Here is a 16804-nt window from a genome sequence, read left to right as displayed (position 1 = left end):
GTGTACAAAACATTATGAACACCTGTTCTTTCCATGAAAAAGACTGACCAGGTAAATCCAGGTGAAAGCTATGATCCCTTATTGATGTCACTTATTAAATACACTTCAATCAGTGTAGATGAAGGGGAGGAGACAGGTTGAAGAAGGACTTTTAAGCCTTGAGACATGGATTGTGTGTGTGTACCATTCAGAGGGTGAATGGGCAAGGCAAAAATATTGAAGTGCCTTTTAATGGTGTATGGTAGTAGGTGCCAGGCGCACCAGTCATCAACTAACACAGTTTCCTGTGTATCAAGAATGGTTCACCACCCAGATAACAGCCAACGTCACACAACTTTGGGAAGCATTGGAGTCGATATGGGCCAGCATCCCTGTGGAATGCTTTCAACACCTTGTAGAGTCAACATGGGCCAGCATCCCTGTGGAACGCTTTCAACACCTTGTAGAGTCCATGCCCGACGATTTGAGGCTGTTTTCAGGGCTAAAGGGGTGCAACTCAATATGAAGGTTTTTTTAAATGTTTTGTACACTCAGTGTATTTTGGTTCCATTTTCAGAGTATGTGGTGAATTAGTACAAAACTCCAAACTGGTAATACTTGTTACATAGCCAGTCTTATATTTCAAAAACGTTAATTGTTCATTCATTTTGTTTGTAGACATATATATAAAAACTGTAACACTGTAACACACACTCGGCCCTTTGTTCCGGTCCCTGAAGGTGTGTGTGTGCATATGTTGAGTCATTGTGGGCTTTCTGAAATATGTAATCCAGCAGCCATTTCAGCATTACAGGAATACCAGCCTGCTACCTTAACTACCAGGAGTACCAGCCTGCTACCTTAACTACCAGGAGTACCAGCCTGATACCTTCACTATCAGGAGTACCAGCCTGATACCTTCACTACCAGGAGTACCAGCCTAATACCTTCACTACCAGGAGTACCAGCCTGATACCTTCACTACCAGGAGTACCAGCCTGATACCTTCACTACCAGGAGTACCAGCCTGATACCTTCACTACCAGGAGTACCAGCCTGATACCTTCACTACCAGGAGTACCAGCCTAATACCTTCACTACCAGGAGTACCAGCCTGATACCTTCACTACCAGGAGTACCAGCAATCTACCTTCACTACCAGGAGTACCAGCATTCTACCTTCACTACCAGGAATACCAGCCCTCTACTTTGAGTACCAGCCTTCTACCTTCACTACCAGGAGTACCAGCCTTCTACCTTCACTACCAGGAGTACCAGCCTTCTACCAGGAATACCAGCCCTCTACTTTGAGTACCAGCCTTCTACCTTCACTACCAGGAGTACCAGCCTTCTACCTTCACTACCAGGAGTACCAGCCTTCTACCGTCACTACCAGGAATACCATTCTGCTACCCTGCCTCAACTAGTAATTTACTAGCCCCTCCCCCCATCAAACACACACATCACCCAATTGAAATACATCCTCTGATTAACTATTCTACCCCATCCACACACACAGACAGGCAGATACACACCTCTCAAGCAGGAGCCAGCTAACAGGGGCCGACCAGAAGTGAACTGTACATTTCCCCTCTTGGAGGATGAATAAAGTAGTATCTTATCTTATTACTGATAACTAACTAACCCCCTCCTACTGAAACACAAACACACATATCACCCCATGGAAAGATTTCCTCTATTCTATAAATGTTAACAAGGCTTCCCCTCTTACACACACGCACACATGCACACACGCGCACACCTCATGCAAAGATTTGCTCTGACACAAACATTCTACTGTATAAACATTAGATCCACCCCACATTTTTTGAATCTATCTCTCCATTCCAATGGGCTTGCTCACAGACGACCTCTCGGCCTTTCCTTTATCCACTAGGGGTGTGTGGGACATGTTATCTTGACATGTCATGTTTTTTGTGTTTGAATTCCTGGTGATTTTACAGTGGAGAGTTCCCAGAGTTCCATGTAATATATTCCAGGAATATGTATGACTTTCCTCTAAACAACTAGAGGGGCTGGATAGAGGAGAGGAGGAGCGGAGAGACTAGGAGAGAGAAAGGGGGCAGGATTTCCATCATCCCTCCCTAGTCTTATTCCGGGAATCCCCAACCAGCGTCCAACCGATGATTGTACACCAAGCTTGTGCATCAATACAGGCTGAATGGAGGGACAACATGATGGCAGGAAACACAACATAAACATAATAACATAAAACGATTGTGTCAACAATGATTTTCATTTCTTTGTCCTTCCAGTTACTGAATCTGTGTAATACCAGATTTATATATAAATACTCACTAAATAGAAGAGTGACAACAATGTGGAGAATAGATATTGAATATACAGTGTATATACATAGATAGATATGATGGCTAATGTAATTTAAAGGTATCTTCTAAGTGTGACATCCCTCCCACTCTGTCTGCTGGGATCTCCTGTTTGGCAGTCTGCGTGTTGCAGGAGGCCAGTGGGCAGAGCTGGGAAGATTGTCAGCTGATGTGGCGCACCTGGGCAGGCTTGGCCTGCAGGCTATAAAGGGTTGTCACATCAGCCAACTCTCGGTCTTCCTGACTGGCAGGCCAAGCCTTTAGTTTATATTGGTCTGTTTCACTGATCCTACAGACGTCCACAGTATGTTACATTTTTGTATTTCTTATTATTTCGTTGAATAAATGTATTCCTTTTTGCATTTAAGTCACGTGTGTCTCCCTTTGTTGTTACGAACTACAAGGTTGTAATGCAAGTTACTAAATCTGTTTTGAACTGTCCGTCACACCCTTGGGAGTCAAGGCATCTTGCTCAACAACACAAATACCTCAGTTACATCAGCCAATAGGACTCCTATAAGGAGTAGCCTGTTCACTCTAGTCAAACTTCACATACAGCAAATCATTTATGATCCACAAGACTTATATTTTGCAATATCTATTAAGCCTTACATTTGTTTTGCAAATCTGCCCACGTTGCTTTCTTAGAGAAACTAGGCTACATACAGGATGTGGTAGAAATGATGAACATTTGAATACAGATAGCATGCTGCCATTGGCTCAGGATAGACTTGACAGTATGTAAAGTAGTGTCTAGTTGATTTCGATATTTTAAAATGTTCCATTCATTTAATACATTTTCCAAAACAAAAGTCTATCTTGGTGAAGTTGAACTGTCTGCTGTGAGAAAGAGCCTTTGATTCAAGGAGGAGCTGCTATTATTTCTATTCAAATTGATTCCAGTGCAAGAGAATGGTTATTGGATTCTCAGACCGGTTTTGATATAGAATAGAATGTGACCGCTTACATCTTAACTGTTATCTTGTGTAAATGGCACTTTGTTCATGGGAGTAACATTGAAACTGTACAATTGTATTGTGTAACCGTTTTGAAATACTTTTCAATGGCCAAGAACATACCATTGAACTTTAGATTGACACAGCTGCCGAAGGCTTCTAGTGAGTTTCCTAATATTGGACTTCTTGAAACTATCTTGCAAATTCTCTGCAAAGCATTTGGCAATGATTTCACTACTGAATAGGACATTTTCTTACAATAGGCTTCATGTATGATTCAACAAAGATACATTCCTACATGTACAGTAAAATAGATTATTGTTGTTATTGTATAACACATACAAAAAATTAAATGTGATTTTACCTCCACCAAACTTTACCCAGGTGGTAAATTCTATATCTTGAATTCATCCTGTTTAACTTTATTAAATATTTAATTTCTTGTTTTTAATTCTTCTTCTTCATGAACACAACAGAAAAACACAAGCTTTTCTTTTGCACATAATTTGTGTACATGTGTCAGCCACAAGACCACAACAACAGTGCCCTCCCTGCCTCTCACTCCCTGAGTGTAAAACATCAATGGGAACGTCCTAGACTAGAGATCTTATGGGAAGGAATTCTGAAGGCCTCTGTCTCTCCATTTCTCTCAGGGGAGAGATCAGATGACACACACACAGGAGAGGGGCTGGAGATGCACACTCACCCTGCCCTCGCCCCTCCACACACACCCACCCCTCCCACACACCCGCAGAGAGAGAGAGAGAGAGCTTTTGTGAATGTAATGTTTACTGTTTCTTTTTATAAACTCAGCAAAAAAGAAATGTCCTCTCATTGTCAACTGCGTTTATTTTCAGCAAACTTAACGTGTTAATATTTGTATGAACATAAGATTCAACAACTGAGACATAAAATGAACAAGTTCCACAGATTCTGAAACGGTTTTCTGTATGGCAAAGAGGGTCGGACCAAAATGCGGCGTGGCTATTGAGATTCATGTTTAATAAAAACAAAGTAAACACGAATCAATACAAAAAACAATAAACGTAATGAAAACCGAAACAGCCTAAACTGGTGCAAACTAACACTAGATAGTTACAAAGACACTAAGGACAATCACCCACAAACCAACCAAAGAATATGGCTGCCTAAATATGGTTCCCAATCAGAGACAACGATAAACACCTGCCTCTGATTGAGAACCACTCCAGACAGCCATAGACTTTGCTAGATCACCCCACTAGCTACAATCCCAATACATACCAAAACCCCAAGACAAAACACACCACAATACAAAAACCCCATGCCACACCCTGGCCTGACCCAAACATGAAGATAAACACAAAATACTTCGACCAGGGCGTGACAGAACGAGCATTATGGCTGGTGGCTTTGTCATGCTGGAGGGTCATGTCGGGATGAGCCTGCAGGAAGGGTACCACATGAGGGAGGATGATGTCTTCCCTGTAACGCACAGCGTTGAGATTGCCTGCAATGACAACAAGCTCAGTCCGATGATGCTGTGACACACCGCCCCAGACCATGACGGACCCTCTACCTCCAAATCGATCCTGCTCCAGAGTACAGGCCTCAGTGTAACGCTCATTCCTTCGACGATAAACGCAAACTCGACCATCACCCCTGGTGAGACAAAACCACGACTTGTCAGTGAAGAGCACTTTTTGCCAGTCCTGTCTGGTCCAGCAACGGTAGGTTTGTGCCCTTTGGCGACGTTGTTGCCGGTGATGTCTGGTGAGGACCTGCCTTACAACAGGCCTACAAGCCCTTTGTCCAGCCTCTCTCAGCCTATTGCAAACAGTCTGAGCACTGATGGAGGGATTGTGCATTCCTGGTGTAACTCGGGCAGTTGGTGTTGCCATCCTGTACCTGTCCCGCAGGTGTGATGTTCGGATGTACCGATCCTGTGCAGGTGTTGTTACACGTGGTCTGCCACTGCGAGGATGATCAGCTATCCGTCCTGTCTCCCTGTAGTGCTGTCTTAGGCGTCTCACAATACAGACATTGCAATTTATTGCCCTGGCCACATCTGCAGTCCTCATGCCTCCTTGCAGCATGCCTAAGGCATGTTCACTGAGGTGAGCAGGGACCCTGGGCATCTTTCTTTTGGTGTTTTTCAGAGTCAGTAGAAAGGTCTCTTTAGTGTCCTAAGTTTTCCTAACTGTGACCTTAATTGCCTATCGTCTGTAAGCTGTTAGTGTCTTAACGACCGTTCCACAGGTGCCTGTTCATTAATTGTTTATGGTTCATTGAACAAGCATGAGAAACAGCCTTTACAATTTATTTTATTTTACCTTTATTTAACTAGGCAAGTCAGTTAAGAACAAATTCTTATTTTCAATGACGGCCTAGGAACACTGGGTTAACTGCCTTGTTCAGGGGCAGAACAACAGATTTTTACCTTGTCAGCTCAGGGATTCGATCTTGCAACCTTTTGGTTACAAGATCTAGCCTAGGCTAGCCGCTAGGCTACCTGCCGCCCCGAGCTACAATAAAGATCTGTGAAGTTATTTGGATTTTTACAAATTATCTTTGAAAAACAGGGTCCTGAAAAAGGGACGTTTCTTTTTTTGTTGAGTTGAGTTTATTTCACTTTTATCTACTTCACTTGCTTTGGCAATGTTAACATATATTTCCCATGACAATAAAGCCCTTAAATTGAAATTGAAGGTGGGGCCAAGCTAGGCAAGACAGGGAAGCCAGCCCAGCCAGATAATGATAACAGTAACATTGTGGTTGGGTGACTCTTTCTTTCTCTTCCTCTCTGTCAGTGACTGCTGTAGCTCCACCCCTGCGGTGCTGATGTCGAATTTAAAATATCACACCACTCTGCTGATCCCGCCCACATGTAGGACCACATAGAAATAGTCAGAAGTGGCTCAAAAAAATCTAATATTTCTCCCTGGCACAAGACCTAGACACAGGCGCACAGTAAATCTTCTCTATATACCCAAACAACAGTCATTCGTTTATCCCAGTTTGTTTTAGCTGTGACTGCAACATCCACAAATATATAGAAGCATCTCTCAGTTGAGTTGAACTAGTGCTGTTCAGTAGGCTAGCTGTCAAACATTTTGCGTGCCGGGTGGTCGATATTAGACTAAGAAGAAACGCTTCGAATTGCGTGGAAGCCCAAAGGAGAAAGATGCTACCGACTCGTGTGGGAATCACCGGGCTGACAGCATGTTGCCTGGTGTTGCTCTTCCACTGTTTTGCTCCTACAGGTAAAAGGATGTGAAGTCAATTGTATCATGCAAGATGCTTATGATGCGTATTTTTGGGTCCGACTCCGGCTGAGTGCAGAGCGGGTTTTGCCCTTGGGATTCTCTGGTCTAAACGATCTGACATGGAATTTGACATCTTTAAATGACTTATAACATGACATAGTTGTCAATTGCCTATATTTCAGTGATATTTCTATTTTATGTCTGACATGGAATTGCAAATGCAACCGTGCTGCTCACATAGAATAAATGGCTAAATTGACATTTTCTGAATTAATTTCTGTTTTGGTGCTTACAATACCAGTCGAATGTTCAATTAAACCAATGTTTATACCCTCGTGTCCTAGGCTGAACTTGTAATAGTGGGTTTAGTGCGCAGGAAGGGGGCATGTTCTTGACATTGAGAGTCAAGCGCTAACAGCTTTTCAAGACATTTTCCTTTTCAAAGCCGATTAAAGATTAACTTAACCTATGATTTTCGTTGACAATATGTTTATCTATAAAAGTTCAAATGTATCTATTTCGTCCGTATGAACGGAAGCTACGCTCGGGAAGTCGATTGGCTGTTCTTCAAATAGTATGTAGCCGCGAGCCAATCCGAATGAGAAATAGGCTCGTCACATCCGATATGTCAAAGCTGTCTGGTTTTACCTGTGGGCTTGACGTGTTGGAGGAAAAAGACGGTTGTCAACGAGAAAGGGCGCGGCAAAAGGGCGTCTAGCCCAGCTTCTATACCGTGTGGCAAGAGGTTATTTAGCCCAGCCTCTGTGCCATGTATGGAGGAAATAGAACATGGTTTTATTTTACACCTGAAGGATAGACTATTTTTCTGCAAAATTCTGATTGTTGCAGACCTTCTTGATCACTAATTTTATGCATTTGTAGGTTAGATGTAGCTTAATGTCAAAATACATTCTCAATTGGCATTTCAAATCATCGCTTTTGTCATCAACAATGAAATGTAATAGGCGTATTAATAGATGCATGTTATGAGGATATGTTTATCACCTCAAGCAAAGTCTGCTTCCTTCTTTAGATGTCTTGATATGATAAAAACCCACCAACTTCCTTCACCTTTACTTCTGTGGCCCCCAACCAGCAACCCACAGTAGGAACTAAACACACTATCATACAACTCACATGTCCATTAACTTATTTGCTAACATTATTACAATGTATTACATTGTATTGTATTGCAATGCATTAACAGCAGTCGGGGCAAATTCCTTATTGGTTTCAGTAGGTAGGCTAAGGGTGAACTTACCGGCCTCTAGGTTAATATTGTGTTGTGTATTAGTCTAGTTGTGGCTCCATTCTGCCACCCCGTTCTACTGTTATCCCTCAATCTTTAAGGTGCATCCCAAATGGCAACATATTTCCTTTAAAGTGCACTACTTTTGACCAGAGCCCTATGGGACGATGCCATTTGCGATGCAGACTAACTCCTGCTCCCAGGGATTTGAAGATTAGAACTTCCATCCAATGTTTATAGTTCAAGGTATTCATTAATGTAGCAATTAAATCTGCTGCTGACATGTGCTGTGTGTGTGTGTGTGTGTGTGTGTGTGTGTGTGTGTGTGTGTGTGTGTGTGTGTGTGTGTGTGTGTGTGTGTGTGTGTGTGTGTGTGTGTGTGTGTGTGTGGGGGGCCAACAGTAGGTCAGCTGTTACTGTATGTGTGGGGCCCCAATATTAGGTCTGCTGTTAATGTATGTGTGGGCCCCAATATTAGGTCTGCTGTTACTGTATGTGTGGGGCCCCAGCAGTACTGTAGGTCTGCTGTTACTGTATGTGGGGCCCCAGCAGTACTGTAGGTCTGCTGTTACTGTATATATGGCACCCCAACAGTAGATCTGCCGTTACTGTATGTGTGGAGCCCCAACAGCAGGTCTGCCGTTTACTGTATGTGTGGGGCCCCAACAGTAGGTCTGCCGTTACTGTGTGTGTGGGGCCCCAACAGTAGGTCTGCTGTTACTGAATGTGGGGGCCCAACAGCAGGTCTGCCGTTACTGTATGTGTGGGGCCCCAGCAGTAGATCTGCGTTACTGTATATGTGGGGCCCCAACAGTAGATCTGCCGTTACTGTATGTGTGGGGCCCCAGCAGTAGATCTGCCGTTACTGTATATGTGGGGCCCCAACAGTAGATCTGCCGTTACTGTATGTGTGGGGCCCCAGCAGTAGGTCTGCTTTTACTGTATATGTGGGGCCCCAGCAGTAGATCTGCCATTACTGTGTGTGGAGCCCCAAGGGGCTGTATTTGTTGACACCATTGAGAATAATGGGAAAATCCCTGTAGAGTTGCATCAGTGGTTCTAGAATAGAATAGATTCTAGAATAATCCCCATATGAATCATGCAGCCCCAAGAGCATCTGATAGGCATCGCATGATGTACATTCTCCTAATACACCAGATCTCTCAATCAGTCACCAGTGGCATCATGCAAAAACACCCTTAATATCCTCACAATGAAGGTCCAAGTGGAATTGGATGAACTAGTATAAACCAAGTGCAGTTAGATTAACTAGTATAAACCAAGTGCAGTTAGATTAACTAGTATAAACTGAATGCAGTTGGATGAACGAGTTTAAACCAAAATTGCAGTTAGCTGAACTAGTACAGACCGAGTTCTGTTGGTTTAGCATCTTGACAGAAGACCATCAGTGCACATGTCATCTAGTTCTAAATTAATCTGTGGCTATGGAAAGACCAAGTCCTGACCTTTGGCAAGATTTGTGTTTACATAAAAACACTTATCTCGCCGTGGGTGTGTGTTTGCCAAAACAAGCAGAAATGCATAGGCAAACTAACTTAAAGAAATAAGCCTGTCACACACAATGACAAAGGCGTTGATGAGGACTCAATATTAGCCTCACCTTTGACCTATATGGACTGTCCTCCTGTTGTCATCCAGTGTAGCCTTTCATACACTTCAACTAAAGCTGCAGAGATGGTTGGTGTTGCTGCTAAACAATATAGTGTTTTCAGCTCTAGTTTTACATTGACATTTTAGTAATTTAGCAGACACTCTTGTCCAGAGTGACTTACAGTTGGATTCATTCATCTTAAGATAGCTAGATGGGACAACCACAAATCTCAGTCATAGTAAGTGCGTTTTTCTTCAATAAAAGGAGCTATCAGCAAAGTCAGAGCTAGTAAGGCGGAGGTGTTAGTGTTGTTGGATTACTTAAGATACTCTTTGAAGAGGTAGGGTTTCAGATGGTTTCTGAAGATGGGCAGGGACTCTGATGTCCTAGCTTCAGGGGGAAGATGGTTCCACCATTGGGGTGCCAGGACAGAGAAGAGCTTTGACTGGGCTGAGGGGAGCTGCCCTCCTGTAGGGGTGGGAGAGCCAAGAGACCAGAGGTGGCAGAACAGAGTACTCGGGTTGGGGTGTAGGGTTTGAGCATAGCCTGAAGTTAGGGAGGGGCAGTTCCTCTTGCTGCTCCGTAAGAAAGTACCATGATCTTGTAGTGGATGCGAGCGTCGACTGGAAGCCAGTGTGGAGTGGACTGGAAGCCAGTGTGGAGTGGACTGGAAGCCAGTGTGGAGTGGAGTGGAGTGGACTGGAAGCCAGTGTGGAGTGGAGTGGACTGGAAGCCAGTGTGGAGTGGAGTGGACTGGAAGCCAGTGTGGGAGGGAGGGAGGGAGTGGACTGGAAGCCAGTGTGGAGTGGAGTGGACTGGAAGCCAGTGCAGGAAGCCAGTGTGGAGTGGAGGGAGTGGACTGGAAGCCAGTGTGGAGTGGAGGGAGTGGACTGGAAGCCAGTGTGGAGTGGAGTGGAGTGGAGTGGAGTGGACTGGAAGCCAGTGTGGAGTGGAGTGGACTGGAAGCCAGTGTGGAGTGGAGTGGACTGGAAGCCAGTGTGGAGTGGAGGGACTGGAAGCCAGTGTGGACTGGAAGCCAGTGTGGACTGGAAGCCAGTGTGGAGTGGAGTGGACTGGAAGCCAGTGTGGAGTGGAGGGAGTGGACTGGAAGCCAGTGTGGAGGAGTGGAGTGGACTGGAAGCCAGTGTGGAGTGGAGGGAGTGGACTGGAAGCCAGTGTGGGAGGGAGGGACTGGAAGCCAGTGTGGAGTGGAGTGGACTGGAAGCCAGTGTGGGAGTGGAGTGGACTGGAAGCCAGTGTGGAGTGGAGTGGACTGGAAGCCAGTGTGGAGTGGAGTGGACTGGAAGCCAGTGTGGAGTGGAGGAGTGGAGTGGACTGGAAGCCAGTGTGGGAGTGGAGTGGACTGGAAGCCAGTGTGGGTGGGAGGACTGGAAGCCAGTGTGAGTGGAGTGGAGGGACTGGAAGCCAGTGTGGAGTGGAGTGGACTGGAAGCCAGTGTGGAGTGGACTGGAAGCCAGTGTGGAGTGGAGTGGACTGGAAGCCAGTGTGGAGTGTGGGTGGAGTGGACTGGAAGCCAGGAGTGAGACTGGAGAAGAGTGACATGGGAGAACTTGAGAGGAGGTGACATGGGAGACACACCAGACAGGCTGCAGCTTTCCAGTTCAAATATATAACAGGTTACATGGAGGACATTTGGGGCTATTGGAAAGTCCATTGCAGACTAGGGGCTGGTGTTTAGTGAGCACGTTCTTTCTCTTCCATCCGCAGCAAAATCAGTGTTGAAGGACCTTACATGGTCAAGTTGTCATCAAGCAGGCAGGCAGTGTTTATTCATAGAACCTGATGGAGATTGGGAGGTGGGGACTCTCTATAAAATGTTTCTCACTCTCTCTTTTTCTCTCTCTCTTTTTTCTCCCGCTCTCTCTTTCTATCCCTCTAACTTCCTCTCTCTTTCTCTCTCCTTCACTGTCTCTTTCTATCTCTCTCGTTCCGCCTCTCCTCGCTCAGCAGCACGGCTAGATCAACGTGATTTCCGTTGTATGGCAGCCATATGAAGGTCTATTCAGGTCATGGTGTAACTTGGTCATGATGCTAACCTTTTGAAGACGGTAGGCGTACATTACAAGAAGTGAGCACTGTCTGTCTGCCAATAGGGCTTCCTGTATTTCACAGTGAGCCGGCAGCAGTGGATAGGTCCTTACAGGAAATTGGCCGCATCCAACAAGCACCTAACTACATTAAGGCCCTGTCCGGATGGCAGCTGTGGTCAGCTGTGTGTCTCTGCTAAAGGTGCAGCTGTTTATTCACCAACACCTGCCCGCAATTGCTAATAAGCCATCCACAACCGCCAGATCCATTGTAATTCTGAGGCCCACACCCAACCCCAACCCACACATATACAAAATGCCCTATAGGCTACAGTCAAAGACGGCAGAATATTTTTTTACATCAGTTTGACCAGTTGTAAGGAAAAATAAAGCTGTGAAAACGACCCGACCCCAACGTGTTTCTGATAAAATGTGCATCGAAGCCCAACTGAAATCTTATGTGGTTCAAATCAAATCAAAGTGTATTTGTATATAGCGAGGCTATATACAGTAGCGAGGCTATATACAGTAGTGAGGCTATAACAGTAACGAGGCTACATACAGACACCTCCCTAGTCAGGCTGATTGATTTTCAACTCTCCTATGGTTAAAGTTTTGTGCATATATAATAAACAGAGTAGCATGTCCTTAAAGAGGGTTTGGGTGGCAGGACACAATGCAGATGGCCCGGTTAGCATTTGGGAGCACTGGTTGTCAGGCTGATTGAGGAGTATGCTAGGGCATGAATGTATAGTTAAAGTGACTGTGCAGATAGCCTATTTTCCACCATAATTTGCAAATAAATTCATAAAAAATCCTACTATGTGAAATTCACTAGAATTTCCCCCTCATTTTGTCTGTCATAGTTGAAGTGTACATATGATGAAAATTACAGGCCTCTTCATCTTTAAGTGGGAGAACTTGCACATCCGTGGCTGACTAAATACTTTTTGCCCCACTGTATGATAAACAGAGAGTAGCAGCAGTGTAAACTGAGGAGGCACACAATGTAAATAGTCTGGGTAGCCATTTGATTACCTGTTCAGGAGACAAAAAGATTGAAATACTATCAGATTGTATGATGAGGACAGCACCTCTACAGTCGGTATCTAAAGGAGCAATTTGTCTCGCATTCTCAAGAAATCGTATGTCTCCCAAATCTAATTTAGCCTACATTTGTTTATAATTTACTCTGCAAGAAAGGCTACATTCTGCAGGAGTTATTATTAAGGCTGTGTGAGAGGTTATGTCTACAGTCCGTGTCCAGATTTCAGTTTCCATTTAACCCATCTGAACAGTAGGCTACAGTTCCTTTGACATAGGCCTATTTTAAGTCCCGTCTTGTGACGGTCAAATGTGTATAGTGTCTCACAATCACACAGAACATAGCCAATCACTGCTATCCTCCTTTCCCACATCTGTCCCAAACATTTATTTTCAGGCCCTCCCTTCTCTTTATTTTCAACTCTCCTTTTGCAGCTTTTGTCTTATTGAATGAAATTTCAACCATGTCCTTAACTTTTCTGCCTGTTTCCCGAAAGCATTTTGGCGAGGCTGTGTAGGCTATTTGGAGTGCAGCTAGGCCCGAAAGCTTAGTCTTCTGCACTAATGCCAGATAGCCTACAATAATAAAAATAAGAAGCCTGTTGATAGAAATTGCACTAGAATTATACATTGATGGATATTTTTAAGGTATTGTTTCTCTTTATTTAACCTGCCTGCCACACACATCCGCCAATATTTAATGACCATGACCTCCGCCGCCCCACAGAGATATAACTGTGGGCCTGCGGGTTATGCAGGTCAACCCCTCATCACTAGTCTCTGCCTCACTCTGTCTATTTGTCTCTGCCTCGCTCTGTCTATTTGTGTCTGCCTCTCCTCCCCCGTGGGTCAAATTGTGTGGGGATGGCATCAGGCATAGGAAGGAGAATGCAAATCAGGTGACTTGCCGGTAATTCCATTAGCAAGACAGACATGCGGGCGGGCGGGCAGGCAGAGAGACAGACATGCGGGCGGGCAGAGAGACAGACACGCGGGCGGGCAGGCAGAGAGACAGACACGGGCGGGCAGGCAGAGAGCCGGGCAGGCAGAGAGACAGACATGCGGGCAGGCAGAGAGACAGACATGCGGGCAGGCGGGCAGGCAGGCAGGCAGAGACAGACATGCGGGCGGGCGGGCAGGCAGAGAGACAGACACGGGGCGGGCAGAGGACAGACATGCGGGCAGGCAGAGAGACAGACATGCGGGCAGGCAGAGAGACAGACATGCGGGCAGGCAGAGAGACAGACATGCGGGCGGGCGGGACAGGCAGGCAGGCTGAGAGACAGACATGCGGGGGGCGGGCGGGCAGGCAGGCAGGCAGAGAGACAGACATGCGGGCGGGCGGGCAGGCAGAGAGACAGACACGCGGGCAGGCAGAGAGACAGACATGTGGGCGGGCGGGCAGGCAGAGAGACAGACATGCGGGCGGGCAGGCAGAGAGACAGACATGCGGGCAGACAGACAGACAGACAGACAGACATGTGGGGCGGGCGGGCAGGCAGAGAGACAGACAGACATTTGGGCGGGTGGGCGGGCGGGCGGACAGACATGACAGGCGGGCGGGCAGGCAGAGACACCTAAGAATGTGCAGATTGGTGAATAAGGAAGGTTGCTTATAATGGCTTTTGGTTCTTAGAATCTGAGATTATTATGCAATAGTTTACAGGCTGCATGCAGAGCTAGTTTGAATGTGATCTGTTGTAACTAATGAAAAGTACCCTGCTGGTAGAACTGTGTAGATGTGTTAAAGTAACGTTAAACTCGAAATACAACAGGATTTTCCCACTCACATTGTCTGAAGTAAATTCCCCAAGACAATTATTTTCTGGAGTAATTGTGAAGAAAACCAATACAATACAATACAACTATTATCCCTCAAGGAAACGCGTCAGAGAAATCACCCCATATTTGTTATCTTGATTTAGTTTAGTCACAACCTCAAAGATAAATTAAATGCCCATATGGTGACTCAGTGCACATACAGTAACCGTACAGACAGTAGGCGGACTGCATTAAGTGGGCCCATAAGGAAGTTAAGTAGACAGGAACCAAACTTCTATTTTATTATTGTTTGTTTAATAATAATGAACTGTAACCTGAACAGTGTGCCACAAACAAACGTCCTCCGTCTTCTGTGCTTGGTTACTACGCCAAGTGCATGGCTTGGTTATCGACCAATGATACGCACGACACGCACACAAATACACTCTGACGTCACGACACGCCCACACTGGGAGAGAGGGCTACGTATAGCTATGGCGTGGCCCAACCTTTCCAGCCAGATGGTTTTGGGTTCAAACTTAAGCTAGACTTGGCCTCTGTCGTTGATAACGTCTCACATTCAAAGCTAGTCAATGGAAAGAGGTTTCCATTCAGAACTGCTGGGCTTTTAATTTATTTTTTTAAAGATAAAACCACTTACAACATCCTGGGAAAATAATCTCACCCACTGCATTTCAATTAGAGACTAAGTTGAATGCAGTACAAGTCCTCTATTACACAATGTATATGTAATCGTATAGGCTACAAAGAGAGAGTGCAGTACAGTATGCTTGGGAAGGGAGATTTGTGACCCAGAGAGAGAATAGTAGGCATAGTTGTGGCGTACAGTCTAACATACTATACACACAGATGCCTTTTGAGTGAGTACAGTGGGCTATGCTGCTGGAGGTTGAGCGTCTTGTGACCTAGAGAGAGAATGGTAGAGAGAACACAGTATGCAGCTTGAGAGGCTTGTGATCCATTTGTAGATGATGGGACAGAAGATTAGCAGGAGAGAAAATTAAAACACAGACAGGGAGAGAGGAGATGAGAGGAGAGGGGAGAGACAGAGAGAGAGAGGGGGAGGGGAGACAGAGAGGATCATGGAAAGAGAGAGCGAGGCAGAGTGCGTGTCGGGCCAAGTAACGTCTCCGTTTTCACTTGAGAGACTGTATGTCTCAGGTCGAGCTAACAGTCAGCCGGCCTCGTAAATGTATCACCACTTCTCCAAGAACAGCTGGAATAGGATGGGGGAGAAACTATTCCTGGAACCTCTGTGAGTGTGTGTGTGGGACTGTGACTGTGAGTGTGTGTGTGTGTCTGGTAGTGTGTGTGTGTGGGACTGTGTGTGTGTGTGTGGACTGTGAGTGTGTGTGGGACTGTGAGTGTGTGTGTGGGACTGTGTGTGTGTGTGGGACTGTGAGTGTGTGTGTGGGACTGTGTGTGTGTGTTGGGTTCACTGGAAACACAGCCACAGTCTTGGCGGTTACAGTGCCTGTGTAATTAAGCATTTCAGGCGAGGGGGTTCAGCAGTCGTTTTTTTCCCATGAAAAGCCCTGATTGATCAAGTCTGGCCAACATTTCTCAATACAAGATCGTCTTATGATATTACAGTCCCACATCTCTACAGGAAGGTGTGAGCATTGGTGACATCACATGCCAATAGACAGAGCAAGCAACCTCTATCTTCTGAATCTACTTCACTAACTCTCTGTGTAGCAACCGACTTTACGACTTGAGTCATGCTGGTGTAGCCGCGGTTACTACTACAAGTGTCAACATTTGACAGCTTGAGTTTAGAAAATTCCTGGTGTTGTGTCCGGTTGTGCCCCACCTCCCCCTGTTGCTCTCACTAGTGCTCTTGTTATGAGTATTTCGAGGAATGTCCCTCAAGGGCCAATCAGCAGCGGGGTGGTGTGATTATGACTCCTCCCCCTTCCATTGTCTTAAAGAGACAGCCTCCGGCTCTGACTCATACTCTGTTGCCTCAGGCACAGTGGAATTTGACAGTGGAGGGAGATAAACTGATTTAGTGACTGAGACCTTGCAGAATATTGAAGGCTCCATGCTAGCTTTACCTGATGGCTCTCACTTCCTTGTTGAAGACATCTTCACTTTGATTGGTCAGATGAGTTCAATGAGGTTGTGACCTCAGCAACCCAAAATAAACTGGGCCGTTTTGGGGTTAAATCTCATTTCACTGTTGAATAGGCTCGTCAAACAGTAACGTGGTATTCATTCATAGGCCTACTGGCAGAAACTATAAGTGAGAAAAAAATGTATTTCCTTGCTCAAGTCTGTACAGTAGGTCTATAAGTTGTTTAACTTTCCCTTACCGGATGCTGTATATGTGGGCCAATGGTGTGTGTTCGTGGTCCTTCTGTAGCTTGAGAGCACGCTTGTAACGTGGGTGTTCTGACTGTAAGTCGCTTTGGATAAAAGCAAATGGCATCTTTTCGTCTTGTCTGCACTAATTTCCTTCATTTGAAGGTTTACATGAGAAACACACAAACAGTAGTTGCCAAGCAACAGTCTTGAGTGCATAACAAAATGGCCGTCAAG

The 16804-nt window shown here is 45.4% G+C and overlaps 1 pseudogene; it reads left to right on the top strand.

Annotated features, from left to right (window-relative positions):
• Positions 1-6446: 6446 nt before the first annotated feature.
• The window catches only part of LOC127922545 (low-density lipoprotein receptor-like), a 23094-nt pseudogene continuing 12736 nt past the window's right edge, over positions 6447-16804 (top strand).

The sequence above is a fragment of the Oncorhynchus keta genome, unplaced genomic scaffold (assembly GCF_023373465.1).
Source record: "Oncorhynchus keta strain PuntledgeMale-10-30-2019 unplaced genomic scaffold, Oket_V2 Un_contig_26212_pilon_pilon, whole genome shotgun sequence".
NCBI lineage: Eukaryota > Metazoa > Chordata > Actinopteri > Salmoniformes > Salmonidae > Oncorhynchus > Oncorhynchus keta.
This window is presented reverse-complemented; position numbering and strand designations above follow the sequence as displayed.